The sequence below is a fragment of the Mirounga leonina genome, unplaced genomic scaffold (assembly GCF_011800145.1).
Source record: "Mirounga leonina isolate KUSES-001 unplaced genomic scaffold, KU_Mleo_1.0 Mir_172, whole genome shotgun sequence".
NCBI lineage: Eukaryota > Metazoa > Chordata > Mammalia > Carnivora > Phocidae > Mirounga > Mirounga leonina.
The window spans coordinates 9,920,484-9,947,073 of NW_023270442.1; the positions used below are offsets into that span (position 1 = coordinate 9,920,484).

At 40.0% G+C, this 26,590-nt stretch overlaps 1 pseudogene; it reads right to left on the reverse strand.

Annotated features, from left to right (window-relative positions):
* Positions 1 to 24,825, reverse strand: LOC118018751 (annotated as a pseudogene).
* Between the last annotated feature and the right edge of the window lie 1,765 nt (positions 24,826 to 26,590).

Below are 26,590 nucleotides of genomic sequence, written 5' to 3' on the forward strand. Positions count from 1 at the left end.
TTACATGGGCTTTGATGGAAGTTGTGGGGTAGCACCCTTGGGTCTAAATCAGAGTGAGGGTGTTTGGTCCTTCCATGCTTCATGAGAGCAATTCCTGACTACCTTGTGTGAATGGCACAGTTCACACAGTGATGTAGATTCATACACAGCTTGGGAAGCATATAGGCATCAAAGACACTTGCTATGGAAATGTCTCTGAAGGCAGTGGCCTCTACTATGTTATGAATAATGAACTTCTTAATGGCCTTACCCTTGGGCACACAACAGGCAGAGTTGGTGCAGCAAACAGGCTGCACTTGGCCAGAGCCCTTTCTGGCATGGCCATTATTCCTTCTTTTCTTGGTTATCTTAGAAGCAAGGACCCAAGAGAGTGAAAAGATTATTGTTTATCCATTGAATTATACCAGTACATAATTGTCTTTATGACTTTATTACTGTAGCTTTGTAATAAATAATTTTGAAACTGGGAAGTCTAAATCCTACAAGTTTGGGGTGCCTGGGTGGCTCAGCCAGTTAAGCATCTGACTCTTAATTTTGGTTCAGGCGTGATCTCAAGGTTATGAGATGGAGCCCTGTGTTGGGCTCTGCACTGGATCTGGAGTTTGCTTAAGATTCTCTCCAGTTGTGGAGAAAGGGGAACCCTCTTACACTGTTGGTGGGAATGCAAGTTGGTACAGCCACTTTGGAAAACAGTGTGGAGGTTCCTCAGAAAATTAAAAATAGAGCTACCCTATGATCCAGCAATTGCACTATTGGGTATTTACCCCAAAGACAGAGATGTAGTGAAAAGAAGGGCCATATGCACCCCAATGTTCATAGCAACAATGTCCTCAATAGCCAAACTGGAAAGAGCTGAGATGCCCTTCAACAGATGAATGGATAAAGAAGATGTGGTCCATATATACAATGGAATATTACTCAGCCATCAGAAGGGATGAATACCCAACTTTTACATCAACATGGATGGGACTGGAGGAGATTATGCTAAGTGAAATAAGTCAAGCAGAGAAAGTCAATTATCATATGGTTTCACTTATTTGTGGAAGATAAGAAATAGTATGGAGGACATTAGGAGAAGGAAGGGAAAAATGAAGGGGAGGAAATCGGAGGGAGAGATGAACCATGAGAGACTATGGACTCTGAGAAACAAACTGAAGGTTTTAGAGGGGAGGGGGTAGGGGGAGGGGCTAGCCCGGTGATGGGTATTAAGGAGGCCATGTACTGCATGGAGCACTGGGTGTTATACGCAAACAATGAATTGCGGAACAGTACATCAAAAACTAATGATATATCGTATAGTGACTAACATAACACAATAATAAAAAAAAAAAGATTCTCTCTCTCCCTCAACTTCTGTCCCTGCCCCCCCACCTCCCCACCTCCTCTGGCCTGTGCATGCTTCCGTTCTCTCAGGGGGAAAAAAAAATCCTACAAGTTCCTTAATCTTTTTGAAGATTGCTTTGGATATTGTGTTTCCATATAAATTTTAAGATCAACCTGTCAAATTCTGCAAAAAAATAACAGCTGGCACTTTGAGGGGGATTGGGTTGAATGAATAGACCAATTTGTGGAATATTGCCATCTTAACAATAATAGTGCCTTCTGATCCATGAATATGGGATGTTTTTCCATTTATTTAGGTATTCTTTCATTTCTTTCACTGACATTTTGTAGATTTGCAGTATATAAATCTTGTGTTTTAAAAAATTTATTTCTAATTTTTTTCTTTTGTAAATGGAATTATTTTCTTGATTGTGTTTTGAATTATTCTCATACTTTCCTTTAATTCTTTAAACATAGTTTCCTTTAGTTCATCAGGTAATTTAAACTCTGTTTAAGAAGTCCAAAGTCTGGACTTTGTTAGGGATAATTGGTTGTTTTCTTTTGCCTGGGCTATACATTCCTGTTTCTTTGTGTGTCTCATATTTTTCTGCTCTAAACAATATACTGTGGCAACTCTGGAAAACAGATGCTTTCCCCAGGGTTTGTTGTTGTTGCGGTCTTTTGTTTTTGTTGTATTGTTGCTGTTTGTTTATTCATTTGTTTAGTGACTTTCCAGCACTCTTTCTGTAAATCCTGTGTTATTTGTCATATGTGGCCATTGAAGTCTCTGCCTGGTTAGCTTAGTGGTCAGCTAATGATTAGACAGAGATTTCCATAAATGCTTTGAACCAATAACTTTCCCAGCCTTTGTGTGTTGGCCTATATCTTCAGTGATCTTGCTGGCCTTAGCTTGTGCAGAGCCTTAAGGCAAGCTAGAGATGAGAGATTAGGACCTTCTTAAGTCTCTTCTGTGTATGCACACAGCCCTGCACATGTTCTTCTAGATTTCCAAGAAAGCCTGTGAGCTTTTCAAAGTCCCTTACGGACTTTGCCTTCCCCTGTTCTTTTTAGGTGTTTTGATTAGTCTCATTTAGTAACATCATCTCAGGCAGCTGCAATGTTAAAACAATTGTCACCGATTTTTTTTTTTTTCTTTCAAATTCCCTAGAATCAGGGATGTTGGTACAGAGCATGTTCTGAGTCAGGTCAAATAAAGACATGTCTTGAGAATGGGGATTATCAATAAACTTGCCATCAGCTGGTCAAATGTTGACAATTATGGGGATTTTGGGAAGTTCCAAACCCATTCTACCCTCTTCAGTTAGATTGCTGGTTTTAATGGCTATCACAGTTTTTGGTCCTCAAGGCTACCATGAAGCTGGAGAGGGGAAGATGGTTCTTACCAAGATTCAGCCATTTTTCTTGATAAACACGATTTGGAATTTAGTAATTCTTTAGTTAATGTCCAGAATATGGAAAAATTGATTTTGACATTTGCCAGAGTTTTTTTTTTTTAATTTTTAAAAATTTTTATTATTTTTTTTATTCTTCTGTTAATCCCCATACATTACATCATTAGTTTTAGATGAAGTGTTCCATGATTCATTGTTTGTGCATAACACCCAGTGCTCCATGCAGAATGTGCCCTCCTCAATACCCATCACCAGGCTAACCCATCCTCCCACCCCCCTCCCCTCTAGAACCCTGTTTGTTTTTCAGAGTCCATCGTCTCTCATGGTTCGTCTACCCCTCCGATTTCCCCCGCTTCATTCTTCCCCTCCCGCTACCTTCTTCTTCTTCTTTTTTTTTTCTTAACATATATTGCATTATTTGTTTCAGAGGTACAGATCTGAGATTCAACAGTCTTGCACAATTCACAGCGCTTACCAAAGCACATACCCTCCCCAGTGTCTATCACCCAGTCACCCCATCCCTCCCACCCCCCCACTCCAGCAACCCTCAGTTTGTTTCCTGCAATTAAGAATTCCTCATATCAGTGAGATCATATGATACATGTCTTTCTCTGTTTGACTTATTTCACTCAACATAATACCCTCCAGTTCCATCCACGTCATTGCAAATGGCAAGATCTCATTCCTTTTGATGGCTGCATAATATTCCATTGTATATATATATACCACCTCTTCTTTATCCATTCATCTGTCGATGGACATCTTGGCTCTTTCCACAGTTTGGCTATTGTGGACATTGCTGCTATAAACATCGGGGTGCACGTACCCCTTCGGATCCCTACTTTTGTATCTTTGGGGTAAATACCCAGTAGTGCAATTGCTGGATCGTATGGTAGCTCTATTTTCAACTTTTTGAGGAACCTCCATACAGTTTTCCAGAGTGGCTGCACCAGCTTGCATTCCCACCAACAGTGGAGGAGGGTTCCCCTTTCTCCGCATCCCCGCCAACATCTGTCGTTTCCTGACTTGTTAATTTTAGCCATTCTGACTGGTGTGAGGTGGTATCTCATTGAGGTTTTGATTTGGATTTCCCTGATGCCGAGCAATATTGAGCACTTTTTCATGTGTCTGTTGGCCATTTGGATGTCTTCTTTGGAAAAATGTCTGTTCATGTCTTCTGCCCATTTGTTGATTGGATTCTTTGTTCTTTGGGTGTTGAGTTTGATGAGTTCTTTATAGATTTTGGATACTAGCCCTTTATCTGATATGTCATTTGCAAATATCTTCTCCCATTCTGTCGGTTGTCTTTTGGTTTTGTTGACTGTTTCCTTTGCTTTGCAAAAGCTTTTTATCTTGATGAAGTCCCAATAGTTCATTTTTGCCCTTGCTTCCCTTGCCTTTGGCGATGTTTCTAGGAAGAAGTTGCTTTGGCTGAGGTCAAAGAGGTTGCTGCCTGTGTTCTCCTTTAGGATTTTGATGGACTCCTGTCTCACATATAGGTCTTTCAACCATTTGGAGTCTATTTTTGTGTGTGGTGTAAGGAAATGGTCCAGTTTCATTCTTCTGCATGTGGCTATCCAATTTTCCCAACACCATTTGTTGAAGAGACTGTCTTTTTTCCATTGGACATTCTTTCCTGCTTTGTCAAAGATGAGTTGACCATAGAGTTGAGGGTCCATTTCTGGGCTCTCTATTCTGTTCCCTTGATCTATGTGTCTGTTTTTGTGCCACTACCATGCTGTCTTGATGATGACAGCTTTGTAATAGAGCTTGAAGTCCGGAATTGTGATGCCGCCAACTTTGCTTTTCTTTTTCAACATTCCTCTGGCTATGCGGGGTCTTTTCTGGTTCCATACAAATTTTAGGATTATTTGTTCCATTTCTTTGAAAAAAGTGGATGGTATTTTGATGGGGATTGCATTGAATGTGTAGATTGCTCTAGGTAGCATTGACATTTTCACAATATTTGTTCTTCCAATCCATGAGCATGGAACGTTTTTCCATTTCTTTGTGTCTTCCTCAATTTCTTTCATGAGTATTTTATAGTTTTCTGAGTACAGATCCTTTGTCTCTTTGGTTAGATTTATTCCTAGGTATCTTATGGTTTTGGGTGCAATTGTAAATGGGATTGACTCCTTAATTTCTCTTTCTTCTGTCTTGTTGTTGGTGTATAGGAATGCCACTGACTTCTGTGCACTGATTTTATATCCTGCCACTTTACTGAATTCCTGTATGAGTTCTAGCAGTTTTGGGGTGGAGTCTTTTGGGTTTTCCACATAAAGTATCATATCATCTGCAAAGAGTGAGAGTTTGACTACTTCTTTGCCAATTTGGATGCCTTTGATTTCTTTTTGTTGTATGATTGCTGTGGCTAGGACTTCCAATACTATGTTGAATAGCAGTGGTGATGGTGGACATCCCTGCTGCGTTCCTGACCTTAGGGGGAAAGCTCTCAGTTTTTCCCCATTGAGAATGATATTCGCTGTAGGTTTTTCATAGATGGCTTTTATGATATTGAGGTATGTACCCTCTATCCCTATACTCTGAAGAGTTTTGATCAAGAAAGGATGCTGTACTTTGTCAAAAGCTTTTTCTGCATCTATTGAGAGGATCATATGATTCTTGTTCTTTCTTTTGTTAATGTATTGTATCACATTGATTGATTTGCGGATGTTGAACCAACCTTGCAGCCCAGGGATAAAACCCACTTGGTCATGGTGAATAATCCTTTTAATCTACTGTTGGATCCTATTGGCTAGTATTTTGGTGAGAATTTTTGCATCCATGTTCATCAGGGATATTGGTCTGTAATTCTCCTTTTTGATGGGGTCTTTGTCTGGTTTTGGGATCAAGGTAATGCTGGCCTCATAAAATGAGTTTGGAAGTTTTCCTTCCGTTTCTATTTTTTGGAACAGTTTCAGAAGAATAGGTATTAATTCTTCTTGAAATGTTTGGTAGAATTCCCCTGGGAAGCCATCTGGCCCCGGGCTTTTGTTTTTTGGGAGATTTTTGATGACTGCTTCAATTTCCTTAGTGGTTATAGGTCTGTTCAGGTTTTCTTTTTCATCCTGGTTCAGTTTTGGTAGTTGATACATCTCTAGGAATGCATCCATCTCTTCCAGGTTATCTAATTTGCTGGCATAGAGTTGCTCATAATATGTTCTTATAATTGTTTGTATTTCTTTGGTGTTGGTTGTGATCTCTCCTCTTTCATTCATGATTTTGTTGATTTGGGTCATTTCTCTTCTCTTTTTGATAAGTCTGGCCAGGGGTTTATCAATCTTGTTAATTCTTTCAAAGAACCAGCTCCTAGTTTCGTTGATCTGTTCTACTGTTCTTTTAGTTTCTATTTCATTGATTTCTGCTCTGATCTTTATGATTTCTCTTCTGCTGCTGGGTTTAGGCTTTATTTGCTGTTCTTTCTCCAGCTCCTTTAGGTGTAGGGTTAGGTTGTGTACTTGAGACCTTTCTTGTTTCTTGAGAAAGGCTTGTATTGCTATATACTTTCCTCTTAGGACTGCCTTTGCTGCATCCCAAAGATTTTGAATAGTTGTGTTTTCATTTTCATTGGTTTCCATGTATTTTTTTAATTCTTCTTTAATTTCCTGGTTGACCCATTCATTCTTCAGTAGGATGCTCTTTAGCCTCCATGTATTTGAGTTCTTTCTGACTTTCCTCTTGTGATTGAGTTCTAGTTTCAAAGCATTGTGGTCTGAAAATAGGCAGGGAATGATCCCAATCTTTTGGTACCGGTTGAGACCTGATTTATGACCTAGGATGTGATCTATTCTGGAGAATGTTCCATGGGCACTAGAGAAGAATGTGTATTCCGTTGCTTTGGGGTGGAATGTTCTGAATATGTCTGTGAAGTCCATTTGGTCCAGTGTGTCATTTAAAGTCTTTATTTCCTTGTTGATCTTTTGCTTAGATGATCTGCCCATTTCAGTGAGGGGGATGTTAAAGTCCCCCACTATTATTGTATTGTTGTCGATGTGTTTCTTTGCTTTTGTTATTAATTGCCTTATATAATTGGCTGCTCCCATGTTAGGGGCATAGATATTTACAATTGTTAAATCTTCTTGTTGGATAGATCCTTTAAGTATGATATAGTGTCCTTCCTCATCTCTTATTACAGTCTTTGGTTTAAAATCTAATTTGTCTGGTATAAGGATTGCCACCCCAGCTTTCTTTTGGTGTCCATTAGCATGGTAAATGGTTTTCCACCCCCTCACTTTCAATCTGGGGATGTCTTTGGGTCTAAAATGAGTCTCTTGCAGACAGCATATCGATGGGTCTTGTTTTTTAATCCAGTCTGTTAGCCTGTGTCTTTTGATTGGGGCATTGAGCCCATTTACATTCAGGGTAACTATTGAAAGGTAGGAATTTAGTGCCATTGTATTGCCTGTAAGGTGACTGTTACCGTATATTGTATGTGTTCCTTTCTGGTCTATGTTGCTTTTAGGCTCTCTCTTTGCTTAGAGGACCGCTTTCAAGATTTCCTGTAGGGCTGGTTTTGTGTTTGCAAATTCCTTTAGTTTTTGTTTGTCCTGGAAGCTTTTTATCTCTCCTTCAATTTTCAATGACAGCCTAGCTGGATAGAGTATTCTTGGCTGCATATTTTTCTCATTTAGTGCTCTGAATATATCCTGCCAGTCCTTTCTGGCCTGCCAGGTCTCTGTGGATAGGTCTGTTGCCAATCTAATGTTTCTACCCTTGTAGGTTACATATCTCTTCTCCCGAGCTGCTTTCAGGATTTTCTCTTTGTCTATGAGACTCGTAAGTTTTACTATTAGATGTCGGGGAGTTGACCTATTTTTATTGATTTTGAGAGGGGTTCTCTGTGCTTCCTGGATTTTCATGCCTGTTTCTTTCCCCAAATTAGGGAAGTTCTCTGCTATAATTTGCTCCATTATACCTTCTGCCCCTCTCGCTCTTTCTTCTTCTTCTGGGATCCCAATTATTCTAATGTTGTTTCGTCTTATGGTATCGCTTATCTCTCGAATTCTGCCCTCGTGATCCAGTAGTTGTTTATCTCTCTTTTTCTCAGCTTCTTTATTTTCCATCATTTCATCTTCTATATTACTGATTCTCTCTTCTGCCTTATTTATTCTAGCAGTTAGTGCCCCCATTTTTGATTGCACCTCATTAATAGCCTTTTTGATTTCTACTTGGTTGGATTTTAGTTCTTTTACTTCTCCAGAAAGGGTTTCTCTAATAACTTCCATATTTTTTTCAAGCCCAGCTAGTATCTTTAAAGTGATGATTCTGAACTCTAGATCTGACATTGTACTAATGTCTGTATTGAGTAGGTCCCTGGCAGTCGGTACTACCTCTTGTTCTTTTTGTTGAGGTGATTTTTTCCATCTTGTCATTTTGTGCAGAGGAGAATAGATTAATGAGAGAACAAAATGCTAGCAGAGAAACAACGTCCCCAGAAAATATACTCTAAACAAATCAGAAAAGACCTGAAGCAGTGGGAAAAGAAAGGGAAAGAGAGAAAAAAGAAAAAGAAAAAAAAGAAAAAGATAAAGATAAAAACAAAAACAAACAAAACAAAACAACAACAACAACAACAAAAAAACCAGAATGTGACCAAATATGATCAGCCTGGTATATAGATCAGTGCCACACACTAGATTTGGGGTGTATTTTGGTCTTTTAGAAGAAAGTGCCTCCCAAAATTTTAAAGAAAGAAAAACTTATATATGTACAAAAATAAGGGTTGATATGATGAAGGGATGGAATATGACTAAAGATGGAAATTATAAAAAATTTTATAAAAGGAATTGATAAGAAGTTGTTTGAAAAAAGAAAGAAGAGGATTTAAAAAAAGAAAAAAGAAAAAAAAAAGGAGAAAATGTGATCAGGCAGGGGAGTAGAAAAAAACATATACTAGAGATTTAGGGTATATTTTAATCTGTTAGAAGAAACTATCTCAAAATTTTAAAGAGAGAAGAACTTATATATATAAGCCAAAAATATGGGTAACTACTATGAAGGGATAGAATATGACTCTAAAAATGAGAAATAAAAATGTTTTTTTTTTAAAAAGGGATTGATAAGATGTTGGTTGAAAAAGGGAAAAAGAAAAATTCAAAAAGAAATAAAAAGACAAAAAGACAATTAAAAAAAATTAACTTTGAAAGACTAAAGAATCATGGTAAAAAAGCCGTGAATTCTATGTGCAGTAGTCCCCTAGCGCTGGCGTTCTGCCGTTCTCATTGATCGGTAACCTTGGTCTTGGCTGGCTGTTCTCGCTGATCTTCTGGGGAGGGGCCTGTTGCCGTGGTTTCCAAATGTCTCTGCCGGAGGCGGAATTGCCCCGCCCTTGCCCCCTCCCGGCTACGTAATCTGCTCGGGTTTGCTCTCCGGGGCTTTTGTTCCCTGCGAGCTTTCCGTACAGCTTTGGAGGCGGAGAGTGAAAATGGCGGCCCCCCAACCTCCGCTCCGGAGGAGCCGAGAACTCGGGGCCCCGCTCCTCAGTGAGCCCCCCGAGAAAAGCCGTCAGTCACTCCCGTCTGCCCGGTCTCCGGCCTCACTCCGTGCTCACCCGGCCTGTGACCGCGCGTTTCTATCTCTGGCACCCGACCCCGGGTGGAGTCTCCAAACCCAGCAGATCCCTGCGGTGCCCTCCCGCGCGGCTCCTCCCGGGGGAGGAAGGTGAGTCTACCCGGATCTGCCGCTTGTTGGGTCCCTGCTGGAGGAGCAGGGGCCCGACTGTGCCGCGGATCCTGGTTTATGGCCACCCCGAGCTGAGAGCCCGCGCCTGGGCTCCGCCTCTGCAGCCGGCTTCCCTGCTCCGATACCTGGGAGCTCTGCCGCGCTCAGGCACCCCCGGTCTTTCTGTGACCCCGAGGGTCCTGAGACCACACTGTCCCGGAGGGTTTCACCCCCCGCTTGGCCACCAGAGTGACGTCCCTCAGCGGAGCAGACTTTTAAAAGTTCCGAATTTCTGCTCCGCGGCTCTATCACTTGCCAGAAGCGCCGACGGAGGCCCCTCCCCCGCCGTCTATCCTCCGAATATCGCCTCGGATTCACTTCTCCGCACGTCCTACCTTCCAGAAAGTGGTCGCTTTTCTGATGAGAGAGTTGTTGCTATTCCTTTCTTCGATCTCCTGTTGAGTTTGTAGGTGTTCAGAATGGCTTGATCCCTATCCAGCTGAATTCCTGAGAGAAGACGAAATCCAGGTCTCCTACTCCTCCACCATCTTGCTCCGCCCCCCATTTGCCAGAGTTTTATTGCAGATTTTTGTAAGTCCTTATTCTGCCATTCAAAAAGCACTCTTTCCTTTTCTTATTTTTAGGAGGTTAAAAGATAATTTTTTTTAAAGGTAAAATCGTGATACTCAAATCAATACAAATATTAAATAAGCACATGCCAAAGATTTTATTTAACTCATTTATTTAACTCATTACAAGTTGTTACAAATTCAAGAGGGTATTGAAAGAACACACATGCATACACAGGCAATTGAGAATGCTGTCTAGGTTTATGTATGATGTATATTTTGTCAGTACTGACAGCCCAACAACCAGTTGTATTTCGCAGATCCCAATTCACTCGCATTTCTTCAGAAAACAATTATTTGCATTATGATCAGTTTTCTACCACTTTCAGAGTTGTAAAATAGCCGAAAGACAGTGAAAGCAAAGATGCATTAGAAGCGTAGATGGACATACAGTTTGGCTTGGGAAAAAAAAAAGAAGGGTAGATGGACAGGACACGTGGTCATCTTTTTTGACCCCTATCAAAGTCTTTCACAGTTTTTCCTGATGCAGGAGTGGAGAGCACAGGAATGGCACACAGACATGTGGTCAAGGGGGCTGTTTATGACCCCACCTTTGGGGATAATTTATTTTATGTGACCCAGACTCTTCATCTGTGAGGGAAAGGGAATGGCCCAAGTGATCACTAAGACTCCTTCCATTCCAGCAGTGTTCTTTAAAGTGTGGATCTTGGGCCGCCAGTGGGGGCATCACCTGAAAACTTGTTAGAAATGCAAATCCTCAGGCTCCATCCCAGTCCAACTGAATCAGAAACTCCAGGGTGGGTGCCCAAGAATCTGTTTTAATAAGCTCTCCAGGTGATTCGGATATAATTACATTTTGAGAACCATTACATCCCAGGTTCATGAGAAGGGTCTTTGATATGAGGGCAATTCACTTATCATAAGAGTATATTTGTTACTTCCTCCTGAAGTTGGGAATCATCCAATTCTACATTTGTGTAAAAGAGAAAGTCAGTTTGGTTGAGGCTTCTTTGCTCTAGGCAAAACTTCAATCTACTATTTATTTCAACATAACCAGTTTAAAGAGATGTCAGAGAAGTATTTCTTGAAGCTTTGGGTTTCACATATTTTATACAGATAGAAGATCTCTCCCAGTTGTTATGGCAGACAGAGAGGAGATGAGTCTTTGCAGATCTTACACTGGAAAACATTTCCTCTTGCTCCTTGCATGCAAAGGCAGTGATCACAAGGCACTGTATGGCATGACTGGAAAACTTCTCTTTAAACTGTGTCTCTGGGTGGGGCACTTCTGCTCTTACTTATGATGAGCCATTCTGTTTCTGTTTGGTACACAGAGGACTAGGCTGTCCTGTTTGCCACTATCATTTCTTTAGAGGGTACAGCTATGCTGTGCCATATGAAAGGGTGGTTTTCAAACATCTTACTTCTATAACATGCCTTCTGTACATTCTCAGCATCATGCTCTTTCCAGTGTTTTCTACACTAGTATTCTGTTTAGCTCCGTCTGATTGACTCGTATAAAGGTCATCATAATTTCTGACCTGTTGCCTTGACCATCTTTGAAAACTCTTTCCCTTAAGTATAGGTCACCAGTTACACTGACCAAAGTAGTATCTATGAACTTAAGAATCACTGAGACTTCAGAACTTGTCAATACATCATTATGCACCTTGTAGGCAAGTTTCTCCAGGAAGTATTAATAGTTTAGGAAGAAAGCATTATGTGCGGTCAATTCTCTCTCTTGAAGATTCATAATGTACAATGTGTTAAAGGCTCTGAGAGTCTTACAGTAGAGAAACTTATCTGTGTTTGACTCAACATTTTCCAAACTTCTTTGAGCCTGGAACATTTGTATTACTGGCATATCTAATGCTATCCAGCTTGGGAGGGACAGGTGTAGAAGATTGAGTTGATGTACAAGACCAGATATTTCACAGAGTTCGATTTCATTCATTTATGATCAAATGAGGGAAACCATTTGAGGGCCAATCTTAGATAACAAAGCATCAGTGTAAATGTGAGTTATGTCCTGATGTTAGTAGTTGAATCTACCGTGGCTTTCTTACTCAAAACCTGGGAGCCTTTTAGAAATGCAGAGTCTCAGGCCCTAATCTAGATTTATTTCATCAAAAGCTTCATTTGGGTGAGGTGTGATTCCCATGAATTTTAAAGTCTGAAAAGCACTGATTACAGCATTTTCCCCTGTTATTTCCTTTTCTCACTGCCTACTCCATCCAGAATTCCTTGGGATGCTTCCCTTTCTGGAAAATCTTTGCCATTATTTTTATGCAAACTTTTGTTTCTCTTACCCTTCTCTGAATTCCAATATCCTATGTGGTCTGTTTTATACCAACATTATGGCTGGGTCTGGGAAAATTCTATGAGGATCATAGTAAACTTTTGAAAATTAATAACATTCCCTAAATTGCGGAACACTATTAATTAGTTTTCTAAAGTCGTTCTCTCTAAGTCTTTCTTTAATTGTAGGAAAGGGTGGGGAGTGTATTAATGATCTCCTTCCATTTAAAAAAGTTCCTAAGAGTTAAAAATATAAATTCTGCATGTATTAAAAATAACATTCTTTATCACAATAATTTATTTTCAGATGTCTGACTGTCAGAACCATGCAGTGGTAGCCGCAATAAACATTATACAAGGGGCGCCTGGGCGGTTCAGTCAATTAAGTGGCCGACTCTTGATTTTAGCTCAGGTCATGTTCTCAGGATCCTGGGATGAGCCCAGTGTCAGGCTCCCTGCTCAGTGCAGAGTCTGCTTGAGTTTCTTTCTCCCTCTTCTCTGCCCCTCCCGCTCTGGGCACACACACTCTCTCTCTCCCTCAAAAAAAAAAAAAAACAAAAAAAAACAATGAGAACCTATAGGTTAAATATCAGGTTTTTTTTCCACCGAAGGCAGATTAAATAACATATTTGGGCTAGACCTTAGCTAAAATGTCTGAGATTTGACTACGTTTTCATTAGACAATGAATGTAGGTTTTGATGACCCCGTCCTCCAAGTATTTCCAGAGGAAGCAGTGAGAGGAAAATTTAAATTCTGACAAAGATTTACTCATTTGTTCTTTTGTGGGGAAGAAGAGCTGTATAGTGAAATCTAAAACATTCAAAACACATAATAGTCCTTGTTCTAAGCAAATACCAGGTCTCTAAGTTTATTAGCCTGTAAGATCACAGAATTCCAAAAATGTTCCGGAAAGTTCTCTTTTCTTCAACCCTTGCACACGTATCTATTCATGTCAGTGAATAGAGTAGCCTTAATATTTTAAAACATGTATCATGTAAAAAGGAAGTGAGAATTGCAAATATGGGAAAAGAATGTGATACAAAGAAGTGCATTCCGTGTTTAGCAGAGAAGCCATGAAAGCCTCAGAGAACCAGCTAAATGTATGAGGTCACTAACTTAACATTTTAAATTCCCCAGTGCTGAATTATTATGGTTTGCAAGAAATCTGAAAGACATTAAGCTTCTAGGAAAAAGTGTTGCAACTCTGGATTTTTGCCTATCCTTTGACCCTAATAAGGCTGTTTTAAAATAAAGTTATTAAGGGAATTAGGTCTGTCTCTAAAATGAGGAATAATAATTTGTTCTTACAAGCCTCTGATATCACATACCTTCATACTTTACAAAAGCTCAAATTCACTGAGGATTAAAATATTAAGAATTTAGTCATGCAGAGAAAACAGGAGTTGTTTTGTCAGTGTCAAAAATGATTGGCTCCAAACTCTAGAATAGTGTTGTCCAATATTGCTTTCTGTAGTGATGACAGTGCTCCATATTTACGCGGTCCAAAATGGTAGCCACTAGCCACATGTAGCTCTTGAACACTTGAAACACGGCTAATAGGATGGAGAAGCTGAATATTTATTTTTACTTTGATTTAAATTTAAAGAGCTACAGTGGGGGGCACTTGGGTGGCTCAGTTGGTTAAACTTCAAATATGTTCAGACTCTTAATTTCAGCTCAGGTCATGATCTCAGGGTTGTGAGATCCAGCCCCTCATGGGGCTCTGCAGTCAGCGGGGAGTCTACTTGGATTCTCTCTCCTTCTTCCTCTGCCAGCCCCCCATGCACACACACTCTCTCTCTAAAATAAATTAATTAATTAAAAAAAAATAAGTAGCTACAGTGGTCAGTGACTATTGTGTTAGACAATTCAGCTCTAGGAATATTTTCTTTCCATTGTGAATTTAAAATTTACAGCAATATTTTTATTTCTTAATGTTATTTTCTAGGTCACAGATTTAGAAAAAAAACCATTTTGTACCTCAGATGAGAACAAATTTTATAATATTTTGCAATGCCATTGCTTAGAGATAGTTTCTTGAAAATAATGACATTAAGTGGTCCACTAGACAATGTTGTCCAAGTGATAGAAATGCTTGACATAAAGTCCAAGATAACCCTCACATCAGTAGTCTATGGGGAGGGCTTGACTGGTATACAAAAAAAGGACCAAGGAAAACCTGAGCACAGTGAAGAGAAATCACTGCTGATGCTGTAGGTTTGCCATTTTCTCTTTTCATTTATATTGTTTTTTTTTAAAAAAAGATTTATTTATTTATTTTAGAGAGAGTGAGAGTGCGCTCATGTTTGTGCAAGTCCAAGAAGGGGCAGAGGGAGAGAGTCTTCAAGTAGACTCCGTGCTGAGGGTGGAGACTGAGGCAGGGCTCAGTCTCATGACCCATGAGATCATGACCTGAGCTAAAACCAAGAGTTGGACAGCTTAACTGCTGAGCCACCCGGGTGCCCCTATTTCTATTAATTCTGAGTGACTTTATCAAGTCCTTTGATTTATCCTTTTCTGACTGGCATTTGAAATTTGAGACTAAGCTAAATGAAGGACCCAATTTTTATTTTATTTATTTATTTATTTATTTATTTATTTATTTATTTATTTATTTATTTATTTATTAAAAGATTTTATTTATTTATCTGACAGAGATAGACACACAACGAGAGAGGGAACACAAGCAGGGGGAGTGGGAGAGGGAGAAGCAGACTTCCCACCAAGCAGGGAGCCTGATGCGGGGCTCCATCCCAGGACCCTGGGATCATGACCTGAGCCGAAGTCAGACGCTTAACAACTGAGCCACCTAGGTGCCCCAAAGGACCCAATTTTTAGGTGTAGCCTACCTGCCAGCACCACCAGGGAAGATTGGAGATCATGAACTAGCACGAGTGGTCTGCTAAGAAGCCCCCTGTGAGCTCTTTCCTTATTTTAAATGTAATACTAATTGTGTTTCTTAAAACATCATCTTTTCATTGGGCCTTTGTTCAAGATTGAATTATAGACCACATAGGAAAACCAGTTTCATTACTTGATAATTATGCTTTAGAGAAAGAATCAATTTTGAACAGGCTGGATGTATTAGGGACCAAAGTGGAAAACAATCCTCTTTTAAGCCCTCTGTCAGCTCTCCTTTCCTGCATATTTGTCTCACAGGTCTTGTTTGCAGGTACTCGAAAGTTCAGCCCACAGGTGTACCAGTCCCTATAGTGGTTCTTTTGAAGAACCATTTGGCATGTGCTATGTACTAAATGTGCCTTCCCCCAGATTCATATGTTGAAGCCCCAAACCCCAGTGTGATGGTATTAGGAGATAGGACCTTTGGGAGGTGATTACATCGTGGGGATGGAACCCTTATAAGAAGAGAGAGGCAAGAACTTGCTTGTGATAACAAACCCAGGAAGAAAGCTCTCATCAGGAGTTGAACTGGCTGGCAACTTGATCTTGGACTTCACAGCCTCCAAAGCTGTGAGAAATCAATGTCTGTTGTTTAAACCACCCAGTCTATGATATTTTTGTTACAGCAGCCTGAGTTAAGACAGCTTGAGAAAAGGAGAGAAGCCCTCCTCCCACTCTCCGTTGGGAGGCAAGACTAACATATAAATGTATACTTAATAATCTTCTTACTCCTATAGAAGTATAGAAGCTGCAGGGAGGTGGTTTAGGTAAGTTTTGAGTCACCCCTTAGAGAATCATGCACAGATGTTCTAATGCTTCCCTTTAGGGCTTGAGTTAGAGTGTACCATGATAACCTCACTGAACTGAGAGAATTAATTGGTATCTGGTGGAAGCAATCTCAAAATTTGGAGGCACAAGATTTATAAAAAGCAAGGAATATAAATACACTAAAAAAGACCTCAGGGATGATGCTCAAAATGGAAAAATACCAGGGGCGCCTGGGTGGCTCAGTCGTTAAGCGTCTGCCTTCGGCTCGGGTCCTGATCCCAGGGTCCTGGGATCGAGCCCTGCATCGGGCTCCCTGCTCCGTGGGAAGCCTGCTTCTCCCTCTCCCACTCCCCCTGCTTGTGTTCCCTCTCTCGCTGTATCTCTCTCTGTCAAATAAACAAAGTCTTAAAAAAAAAAAAAAAAAAAAAAAAAAAAGGAAAAATACCAATATTCATCTCCTGTTGACCACAAATCACCTCCAAATAGTTGACATTGTGTATACTAGTATGTGGAAAGACCTTCACCATGTTTTGCATATTACACTTTACCTATAGAATTAAGATGATTTTAAAAAATGGCTAAGCAAAATTGGAATGTGGGAAAGTTTATCTGATAACCTCTGCCCACCTGTTCTTTCCTCTTTTTGGTACTATCCCGACTTTCTTCCCTCTGAAACCCCTACCCCTGCCAAACATAGAAACACAAATACACAGACCAGACACACATTCACAGATCCTACATATGGAAAAACAAGTCCTCAATCTTTATACTTCCTATTTGTTCTCTGGCCTTTTTTTTTTTTTTTTTTAAGATTTATTTATTTGAGAGAGAGAGTGGGTACGCTTGTGTGTGTGTGTGTGTGTGTGTGTATGCACTCATGCGCACAGGGAGGAGGGTAGTGGGGGGTCGAGGGGCAGAGGGAGAGAATCTTGCAAGCAGACTCCCTCCTGAGCACAGAGCCCCACACAGGGCTCAATCCCATGACCCTGAAATCATGACCTGAGCCAAAAATCAAGAGTCCAACACTTAACCGACTGAGCCACCCAGGCATCCCTCTGGCCCTCTTTTTTTTTTTAAACATACAATTCATTTAAATCTTCCAGTGCAGTGTCTTATGCTCAGGATCTTTCCTGCTCTCCTAAACCCTGACAAGATTTGTGGTCTTTTGTCTTAGGCCCTTAGGTTTTACTTTTTAGTAAGTAGTCAGAAAAAATAATTCCCACTAGTGTTCTCAGTAAAAGGAAAGACATTAATGTGTGATACCTTTCAGGTATCAGATGTACACTCCTAAACAGTACATGGCCTTTGGAAATTAGCTGGGCTAACCTATAGGAGTGCCTCAAAGGGCTGCAATTGAAGGCAGGACGGGAGCTGATGGAGAAGATACAGACCTTTTCTGTTCTCTTCAATTCACACCATCTAGACAAGTTTACATAGAATTTTTTCTAGGGGGTTATTGAACTCATTGAATTGGTTTTGGGGGTGCAGCCAAAAATGAGACCAAAAAAGCTTTATTTCATCACCTGTTGCATAGTGGCGATTCCCCAGATTTTTACATGTTAAAAAAATATGTTTACATTTTTTACAAGTAGAATTATTAATCAGTAAGTTCTAAGTGGCTTTAAAAAGCATGACTAGAATTTCATGGAGACAAAGACTTCATTTGACACAGGTTTAGCAGTAAAGCTTTTAATTGTTTCCTTCAATAGTCTTTAAATTGCAAGTCCTTGGAGTGAACTATGGGAACTCTGTAACGTTCCCTGTCTCCTGGCCTGGTGTGTGCATTATCTCCACAAAGATTGTTACAGCAGAAATGCAAAAAGGAAGAGCCAAATGTTGGCTTTGGACAGCCAGCACAGGCTCTTAAGTCCTCCGGTTTCCTTTTAGCCCTTCCCATTGACTAGCTGCTACTCGTTCTTTGTCACTTGGCTGCAGTCTGATGTCTCCAGAATGCCTTCTCCAGTTTCCGGTAAGTTCTCATATTTTGGCTTCATAGCGTCAGAGCACACTTTTATCTCTGTATTGAACACACCTTGAAATTACTCATGTTACCCCTTGCTTGGCAGGAGTCTTGTCTTATTCATCTTTGTACTCCCCCCCCCTTCTCGCCCCCTCCTAGCATCTACTTTGGTGTCTACCAAATAGTAGGTTGCTCAATAAATGTTTATTAGATAGAGGGAACTAGGTAGGATTGGGATGTATTCTGAATCACATTTTGCAGTAACAGAACTAAGACTAACCCGGAGTTGGCAAACTCTTGGTAGATGGCCAGATAGTAAATATTTTACACTTTGCACTCCATCCAGTCTCTTTCACAACTTCTCAAGTCTGCCATTATAGCAGGAAAGTTGATAATACATAAATGATTGGGTGTGGCTGTGTTCCAATGCAACTTTATTTACAAAAACAAATGGCACACAGATTTGGCCTCAGGGATCTAGTTTGCCAGCTCTCGTACTCAACTAAGAATGGTTTACTGATCTCACTTAATTCTGCACTTAGAGTTTATTTGTACATGGCTATTTTTCCCCAGAACTCAAAGTATTTTTACATATTTGAATGAGAGTATATTATGGTGGAATAATAGTCTTCTCAGTAGTTTGCTAGTGGCCTAAGGATTTAATGTCCAAGCAGACGTATAATTTAAAACCAAGAGGAAGCTTCCTCACTAAGAGAAAGCAATTTAAATCCCACTGGGTTTAATGTACTTGTGAGTGGGAAGAAACAATTAATATTGGCTGTTCAAGCAAAGAGTACATTTTTAAGAACAATCTGTTCCCCTAGTGTCTCCCAGGTCATCAAGACAATGGACTTTTTAATGGGCAGGAATTATGTACTTAATAAAATTGTAATACTCACTCTGCTTGTCAGAGGAAGCTCATTATTCACAGATTATGTTTCTCTGTGTCCTCCTGTTCTCCCACTGTTTCTTGACATTAATGATGTTCTCTGGTAGGTCTGTCTCACAGGGTTCCACGTGGTCCAAGCTGGATCTTGGCTTATATGGCTCTCTGCCAAGATTAAGGCGTGGGGGTGGCAGGAGAACAGACTCCAAGATCTCTAGGATCCCATTCAGTTCTCAAATGTATAAACTTCTTTCTCCTCTCTAAAGCCTCTTTTCCATCCCAAACCAGCTCTGGCCTTGGCACATATCCTACATTTAAATTAGCTGTGCCTCCTCTGAACTCCAATTGCCTCTTTAGGCTATAGCACATATGGCAGAGTTAGCTTGAATATTAATCTGATTTCTGTGTATTTCCCCTTCTTTCTGTGTTTTACCTTCACTTGAACTCCGGGGAATCCCCAGACTTTAATCAAACACCAATGCAAGCATTTTCAGATGCTTACTTATAAACACTTCATAAGTTTGGGGCTGAGGCTGTGAGAAGGGCAGAGGAAGGGCAACGGGGCTGTGAAAGGAAGTGTGGAGGGACAGACTTGCCCGAATGGAGCCAGGGAAGTGAAGGAAGGACCAGGATGTAGAGGGAGTCAGCACCATAATTAGCTTGAGATCCATTTGCCCTCAGGAACCACTTGCTCTCAGGAACAAATGGTTACTGCCCATGGAAAACCCACCATCTAAAAGTACTGGGCCTTTATTTGTGCCCTGGACAAAGGTGGAGTACTTGCAGGGAAGAGAAAATATTTTTTCCTTCTACTCTCCTAGGTTCTCTGGCTGAGGCCCTATAAATTGGGTAGATGAAAGACACATTAATAAAAGAAAAATAGCTTGTGGGCAGCCCTTGGTCCTGGTGGCAGTGGAGGTTGCAGGTCTTCTGGGTAGGTGTCCCCCATCACTCCCCCATGGAGGAGGTGGAAAGCATAGCTGTGGCCCTGGATGCTCTCACCTCTTACTGCACAGGGACAAAGGCACTAGCCACCCAAGCTCAAGAGGGGGCAGCCCGTGTGGCCCATATGGGCCTGTGAGTGGAAGTGACCAGGGCCATATAGCAGAGGGGCAGCTGCATGATTGGCCTCCAACTGGGGCCAGAGCTACTCTGCCAGGGTTTAAAATTTTAAATGAGAATACAGAGCATTATTTATGAGGAAATGAGAGTGAATAAGTCATCTCTAACCTCTTCCAGGCTTTTTTCATAAGAGAGACCATATTAAACTTACATATTCAAAGACTGACTAATCCTGCCTCCAGCACTAGTGGTTTCTCTGTTTTGTGATCCACAAGAACTTCTTCAGGAACAAATGAAATGGTCCAGGGGCATGGAAAATATGACTTTTACATTAGTCTGGGATTGGCTGTGAGCTCCAGCATTTTCACTGAAGGGAGTTTCAGTTTGGGAAAAAAAAAAAAAGGTCTTTTGTGCTTTGCCAGGAAAGGCTCCATGAGACCAGGTCAAGGTGGCCATGCATATCGTAACGGTTGGTTGTGGTAGGCTGGATTGCTATCAAGTATGTATACAGAACATTTGAAGAAAATATTATAGTTGTATATTAAATATTTGCACACACTAGTACAGCCTCATATTAGCACATTTTAAAGCTTTAAATAAATCCTTGTTTTTTTTTGTTGTTTTTTTTGAGAGAGAGAGAGAGAGAGAGCATGGGGGGGGTGCAGAGGGAGAGAGAGAATCTTAGGCAGTCTCCAGGTCCAGCACGGAGCTGGAAGTGAGGTTCTATCTCACCACCCTGAGATCATGACCTGAGCCAAAATCGAGAGTCTGACACTTAACCAACTGAGCCACCCAGGTGCCCCTATAAATCCTTGTTTTTTTAATGAACAAAACACAAAATATGTAAAATTTAAACCAGTAAAAGTCATCTAGCCGTTGAATAGTTTATTTAATTCAAATGAGAAGACTTTCTTTTACCTCTCTGATTAAAACATGTCTGATATAAAAAAAAGAAAAACAAACAAGTTTATTAACATGTGCATCATGCTTACATATGGGAGCACTCAGAGGTGAGTAACTCAAAGGTTTGGTTAGAACTTGGGCTTATATAGCCTCTTAGCAAAGGAACAATATATTTTTAGAAAAGTGACAAGACAAGAAAAAGGACTTTTGAATTTTCATGGCAGCAAATTGTGGGAATGCAGATAAATGGGAAACTAATGGTAGATAACGTTAGTTCTATCAAGGTTCATGATGTAGTTTCCTCTGGTGCCATCTCCAGGCTGATAAGGGTCTAAAGTCATCTTTGTGATTAAATCTTAACTTTTTGTTCTCTTGGAGGAGGCAGGTCCTTTGTAAGTTTATGTCCTTCTTTTAGGCAAATAGGAGAGGGCAGAGAGCTTTTCTTACATCTACTTCCTCTCATTTGCCTTTAACTCAAAATAATCTTTATGCCAGAGTGACGTATTTGGGGGTGGCATATTCTGCCACCATACAGTCAACTTGTCAAAACAGGAAGTGGGAAAGAAAACCATGGTGTCCTAGCCTAGATGGATCAGAATAGTTGGGAATTTCCCTGTGAGATGGAACAAATGTGGACCCACTACCATCATTACACATTCTGCTTGGCTGCTAACATTTGTTATTTCTTGTGAATTAGTCTTGTTTTTAATTACTTTTCTATTAAAAATTTCTTCATCTCAAAGTGGGTAGAATAAGACCAACCTTGCAGAGTTATTGTAGGGATAAGTGAACGTGTGTAAGGCTTGTGAAATTATTCCGTTATACCAAAATAAGGAATTTCTATTAAATCAAAAGCTCTCTAAGGATCAAGTTTTATTCTTCTCTTATACCACATGATGACTCATGTCAGAATATCATCAAGATATCAAGTTTATGGAAAGTGATTCCTGAATTTTCATCATATTGGTATTATATTCATGAGTCATTGAGGTTACAAAATTCTTCCTGCATTGAATGTTCTCACTCTTCCTTCAGGCTTCAACTCAAATGTCCCTTTCTCTGTAATCCCTTTGTCAACACTCCTCTGCCCCAGCCTCCCCCGTTCTGTTCATTCCTCTCTTATATACATCACATTGTGTAATTATCTATTTACATGTCTGATTCTCCTGCTAGTTTATGAGCACTTGGAGGAGAGAAAAACAGAGCCCATGTTTTGTTCACCTTTGTATCCCCAACATTTGCATCATCTGACAGCAAATATGCTCCATGCAGTCCTGTAGCTTCTGGAACTCTGCTGATGTTTGTAGGGCAATCAAAATTTAGAACTCTGATCAGAGCAGTTGAATGTTCCTTAGCCTATAAATGCAACTTGGAATTAAAGACATCTGGTCTACTGTAAAAAAAAAAAACTCAAGTGGTCTCCATTTTCCATTCTTGTCTCCTTTCACTCATTTTCCAAGTACTGCCAAAGAGAAATCTTCAAACAAATCTATTCATCACTTTCTTGATTAAAACTCTTTAATGTCTTCTCCTTGCTCAGGGATAAAGTTAAACTTTTTAGGATGACACAGGACCCTACATAACTTGGTCCTGTCTACCTTCCAGGACTTATCTCTCTCTCTCTTTTTTAAAGATTCACTTATTTGAGAGAGAGACAGAGACAGAGACAGAGACAGAGAGATAGCAGGGTGGAGGGGCAGAGGGAGAGAGAATTTTAAGCAGTCTCTGTGCTGAGCACAGAGCCTGATGTGGGGCTCCATCTCACAACCTTGAGATCATGACCTGAGCTGAAAAGTGTCCAATGCTTAATCGACTGTGCCACCCAGGCATCCCAGGACTTATCTCTTGATGTCTCTTCTCCATTCTCTCCCCATATTTCCCCACACCTTTGCCCCCCACCCCACCTGCCACTGTAGAGATTCTGAGCTCCAAGTAATATGTAAGTGGACCATGCTGCATTAACCTCTGTTCTTTGTCTTTTTTTCATCATCATCTTGTTCTTTCACTGTTGTTTCTATTCCCACTTTTATCTCCTTGATTATTTAAACTTCACTTATTTTATAGTCTTGTTAATATCTATTATATCTAGTTTTTGTAATGTGAATTTTCCATTTGTAATGTTTACGGACTCTCTTTCACGATGGTGGATTGTTTCCAAGAGTCTGTGTGTGTGTGTATGTGTGTGTGTGATATTTAAATTTATTTCATTGTGAGATCATCTTCAGTAGGGGTTGATTTTTCCCCCATGGGAGTAGTGCCCTCCGTGGTGGAAATACCAGTTTCGCCAGTTATCTAGTGGTTTCATGGGTCTCAGACCAGCTTTATATTAATGTCTTAGCATGGGATTTTGATGGGGAAAATATAAATTGGACCCTTATATGCAAATGTGCCTTAGGTGTGGGGTTTTCAATTTTTCCCCACCCTGAGTTCCAGGCAGATGGCAAGTTTTCTTGCTACTTCTCCAGGCTGGTGGGGAGAATTTTCTTAGTTCCCTTTTCCTAGATGGGCCCAGCTAAGTGCAGGGATCTCAGTTCCAGCTCTCTACCTCACATGGGCTGTATTCTTCTCTTTTTCCTGCTGGATAGTAACACTCAGCTTTCTCTCTAAGGAGGGCTAACAACCCCTGAGAAGTTGCTATATCAGTTTCATTTACTACTCTGCATTTGGTTGTCCCCTTCATTTCTTGAAACTATGGGCTGTTTTCCTTTTTTCAAGCCTGGCTATTGTTTCTTATGCTATTTTATCTAGCATGTGGAAAAATCTGTGTCAGTTTTTTCCACTAGGTTGCTGGAAGGGCTCTGTTTACCCACTGAGGTTGTCCTCACGTCCTTCTTTACGTGTAATATTCTGCCCTCTAACTCAGACCCAGATGAACTTTGCTCTTCTTTCAGTACCCAGCTCAGGCACCCCTTCCTCAATGGAGATTTTCCTAACCCTTCTTTCCCCAGGGTGAAGTTTGTCTTTCCCTCACACACACCTCCACTGTGCTCTTCATTCTTCTACCATAGACCTGAGACATTAATGTGCTTGGTAACATATATGACTCTCTCTTCTTCTCTGATGGTTGTATTTTATTTATCTTTGTGTCCTCAGAGTCTTGCACTATACAAGGTCCATAATACGTGTTCAATACATGCCAGATGAATAGATGAATAAATGAATGGATACATAAAGTGAGTGGGTAAGGAATAACAAAATTTAATAGTGTATCTGTCTTTGCCTCTGTGCCAGGTTTCTATAGTAGCCTATTTCTGTAAAGACATTAAGAAAATCAAATTTAAACAAAGCATTTTATCCTGATAAGAAGTAAAATGTCAGATGTGCAGTAAGACTAATAGCAACAATCACAGTTAGTGCTCACCATATGCCAGGAGCATTAAATTCACACATCTAATTTTTACAACAATTTTTTGAGGCAGATACTTTTACAGATCAGGAAACTGAGTCACTGAAAGGTTAACTTGACCCAGCTCATAAATAACTTGGCCAAGCTCATAAATGGCAGTCCTGGGATTTGCACTCAGGTATTCTGGCTCCAGAGGCCATGCTTGTAACTATAATATTAGACAGACTGTTAATACCAATGAAAGAGACATGTTGAAGTTTCTGGATCCAAGTTTTTTTAAAGCAATTATTTTTAAGTCCAAAGTAAATAGTTGTTTTCTAATGACAGCTCAGGATCTTAAAACCATACTACTTGGGAAGTTTACAACCTCACCCAGTAAATTATCTCTATATTTAACTGATCAGTCTAAAAATCCTTCTAGAATTGAATTTAGATCTCAGACGTTGCTGTTTAAACACCTGCTTTCCTTATAGGCGAGAAAAAAAAAAAAGAACAAATATAGCAACCTTCTCCTTGTGTTCCTGGAATGAAAGTTGAGGCTTGATGAAAAATTATTTAGTAGTACAAACTTTTTTTTTTTTTGAATCTAGAAAGCACCTAAATATTTTGGATATACTGATACAAATACACCATGGCCCTTACTCACTCTTGTCTTTACCATTGACCACAATGTCAGAATCAAGACATCCTGCAGCAGAACAACTGGCCCAGCCATTCCGACTCCCACATTGGCTTTGAGTGGTTACCACCATGTTTATCCTTGTGGCTGCTGACCGCAGTGATTCCTGCATTGCTAATATGATCTCATTCTCTTATCTAAACTCCTTTAATGGAAAGCCATGGAGAAACGATGACTTCCTCACTGGCTATAAGCAAAATGGGAATAAATTTTTAGAGTGGCAGAAGTTTCTTAGGGTTATGAAAGAATACGCTAAAGAGAGATAAGCAACTTGAGCAGTTACTAAAAATACCCAGCATGCATGGGACGGAGATATGTGAGGTTATGTGCAGCTGAACAAACAAAATGATATTTCTGTAGGGACCCTAAGTGTTTGGTGCTTTGCTTCTGATGACGCACCTTACTATTTAAGGAGTGCAGGAGAATTATCCTATCTGAAGTCCAGAATAGATTTTTCTCTTCAAGAGAAATTTATTTTTAAATATTTGAATGGCCCTTGAGTAAAATATATCTATCATAAAAATTATCCAACAAGTTACATTGCCACCAAGGTGACACGGTCTAAGAGCCATGACGAGATCAGAAAAATAGATGTAATCAGTACAGTACAAGGAACTTCATTTTTTTCTTCAAGAAACTGCTTCTAATACAGTGACAGTAATTTCCAGGAAATGGATGGTTATTGAGATGAGATTACTCGTGAGAGATAATGTGGATTATTCAGGTGAAAAGTTTTTCTTGTCTTCTTTTTAGGCCTGAACTACTATATTTAGATGAATGTTCAAATAGATGGTAAAAGTTATCACAAGTATTAAAATTTAAATAACTGGCATTTAATTAATGATTGGCAATCTTGTTTAAGGTGTTCTGGCCACACATAGAATTGTAGTACGATTTTTCAAGGATTAAGAAAGAAATCATACCAAAAGACGATATCTGATAAATGGTTCAGGCGGTTTGAGTTCATGTTTGAACAACTATCAGGCAAAAGATTTATTGTTTTAGAAATAATCTCCCTGTAAAAGATATCTGAGTTGTTTATGAGTTACTGGCACTTTCTTATAAAGCTCCAGTTGTTGCTTTTGTCAGAGAACTGGGAAGTCCCTTTTGACTTTGGTTGTGTTTGATGGACAGCACTCCATCTACAGAGACTGGGTGATCTCTTTTCTTGCTGAAGGACAAAAACTGGAGCGTACACAGCGATTGGACACAGAGGCCTCCATGAAAGGATTTTCTCACCCCAGTGCTCTCCTGAAATTCGTTATAATTCTTTAGTTTGGGAACTGGATACCTGTCAAGATGACTCGGAAAGAAAAACGCATTCTTTGATTTTGCAAGGATGTATTTTTAGGGTCAGATGATATGAGAGGGTATCACGCAGTATCAGGATAGTTGACCTGAGTTGACCAAAGAACATAAGCTGAAGAAACAAAAACAGAGGCCTATTTTATTTATTTATTTATTTATTTATTTTTAATTTTTTTATTCTTATGTTAATCCCCATACATTACATCATTAGTTTTAGATGTAGTGTTCCATGATTCATTGTTTGTGCATAACACCCAGTGCTCCATGCAGAATGTGCCCTCCTCAATACCCATCACCAGGCTAACCCATCCTCCCACCCCTCTCCCCTCTAGAACCCTCAGTTTGTTTTTCAGAGTCCATCGTCTCTCATGGTTCGTCTACCCCTCTGATTTCCCCCCCTTCATTCTTCCCCTCCTGCTACCTTCTTCTTCTTCTTCTTCTTTTTTTTTTTTTAACATATATTGCATTATTTGTTTCAGAGGTACAGATCTGA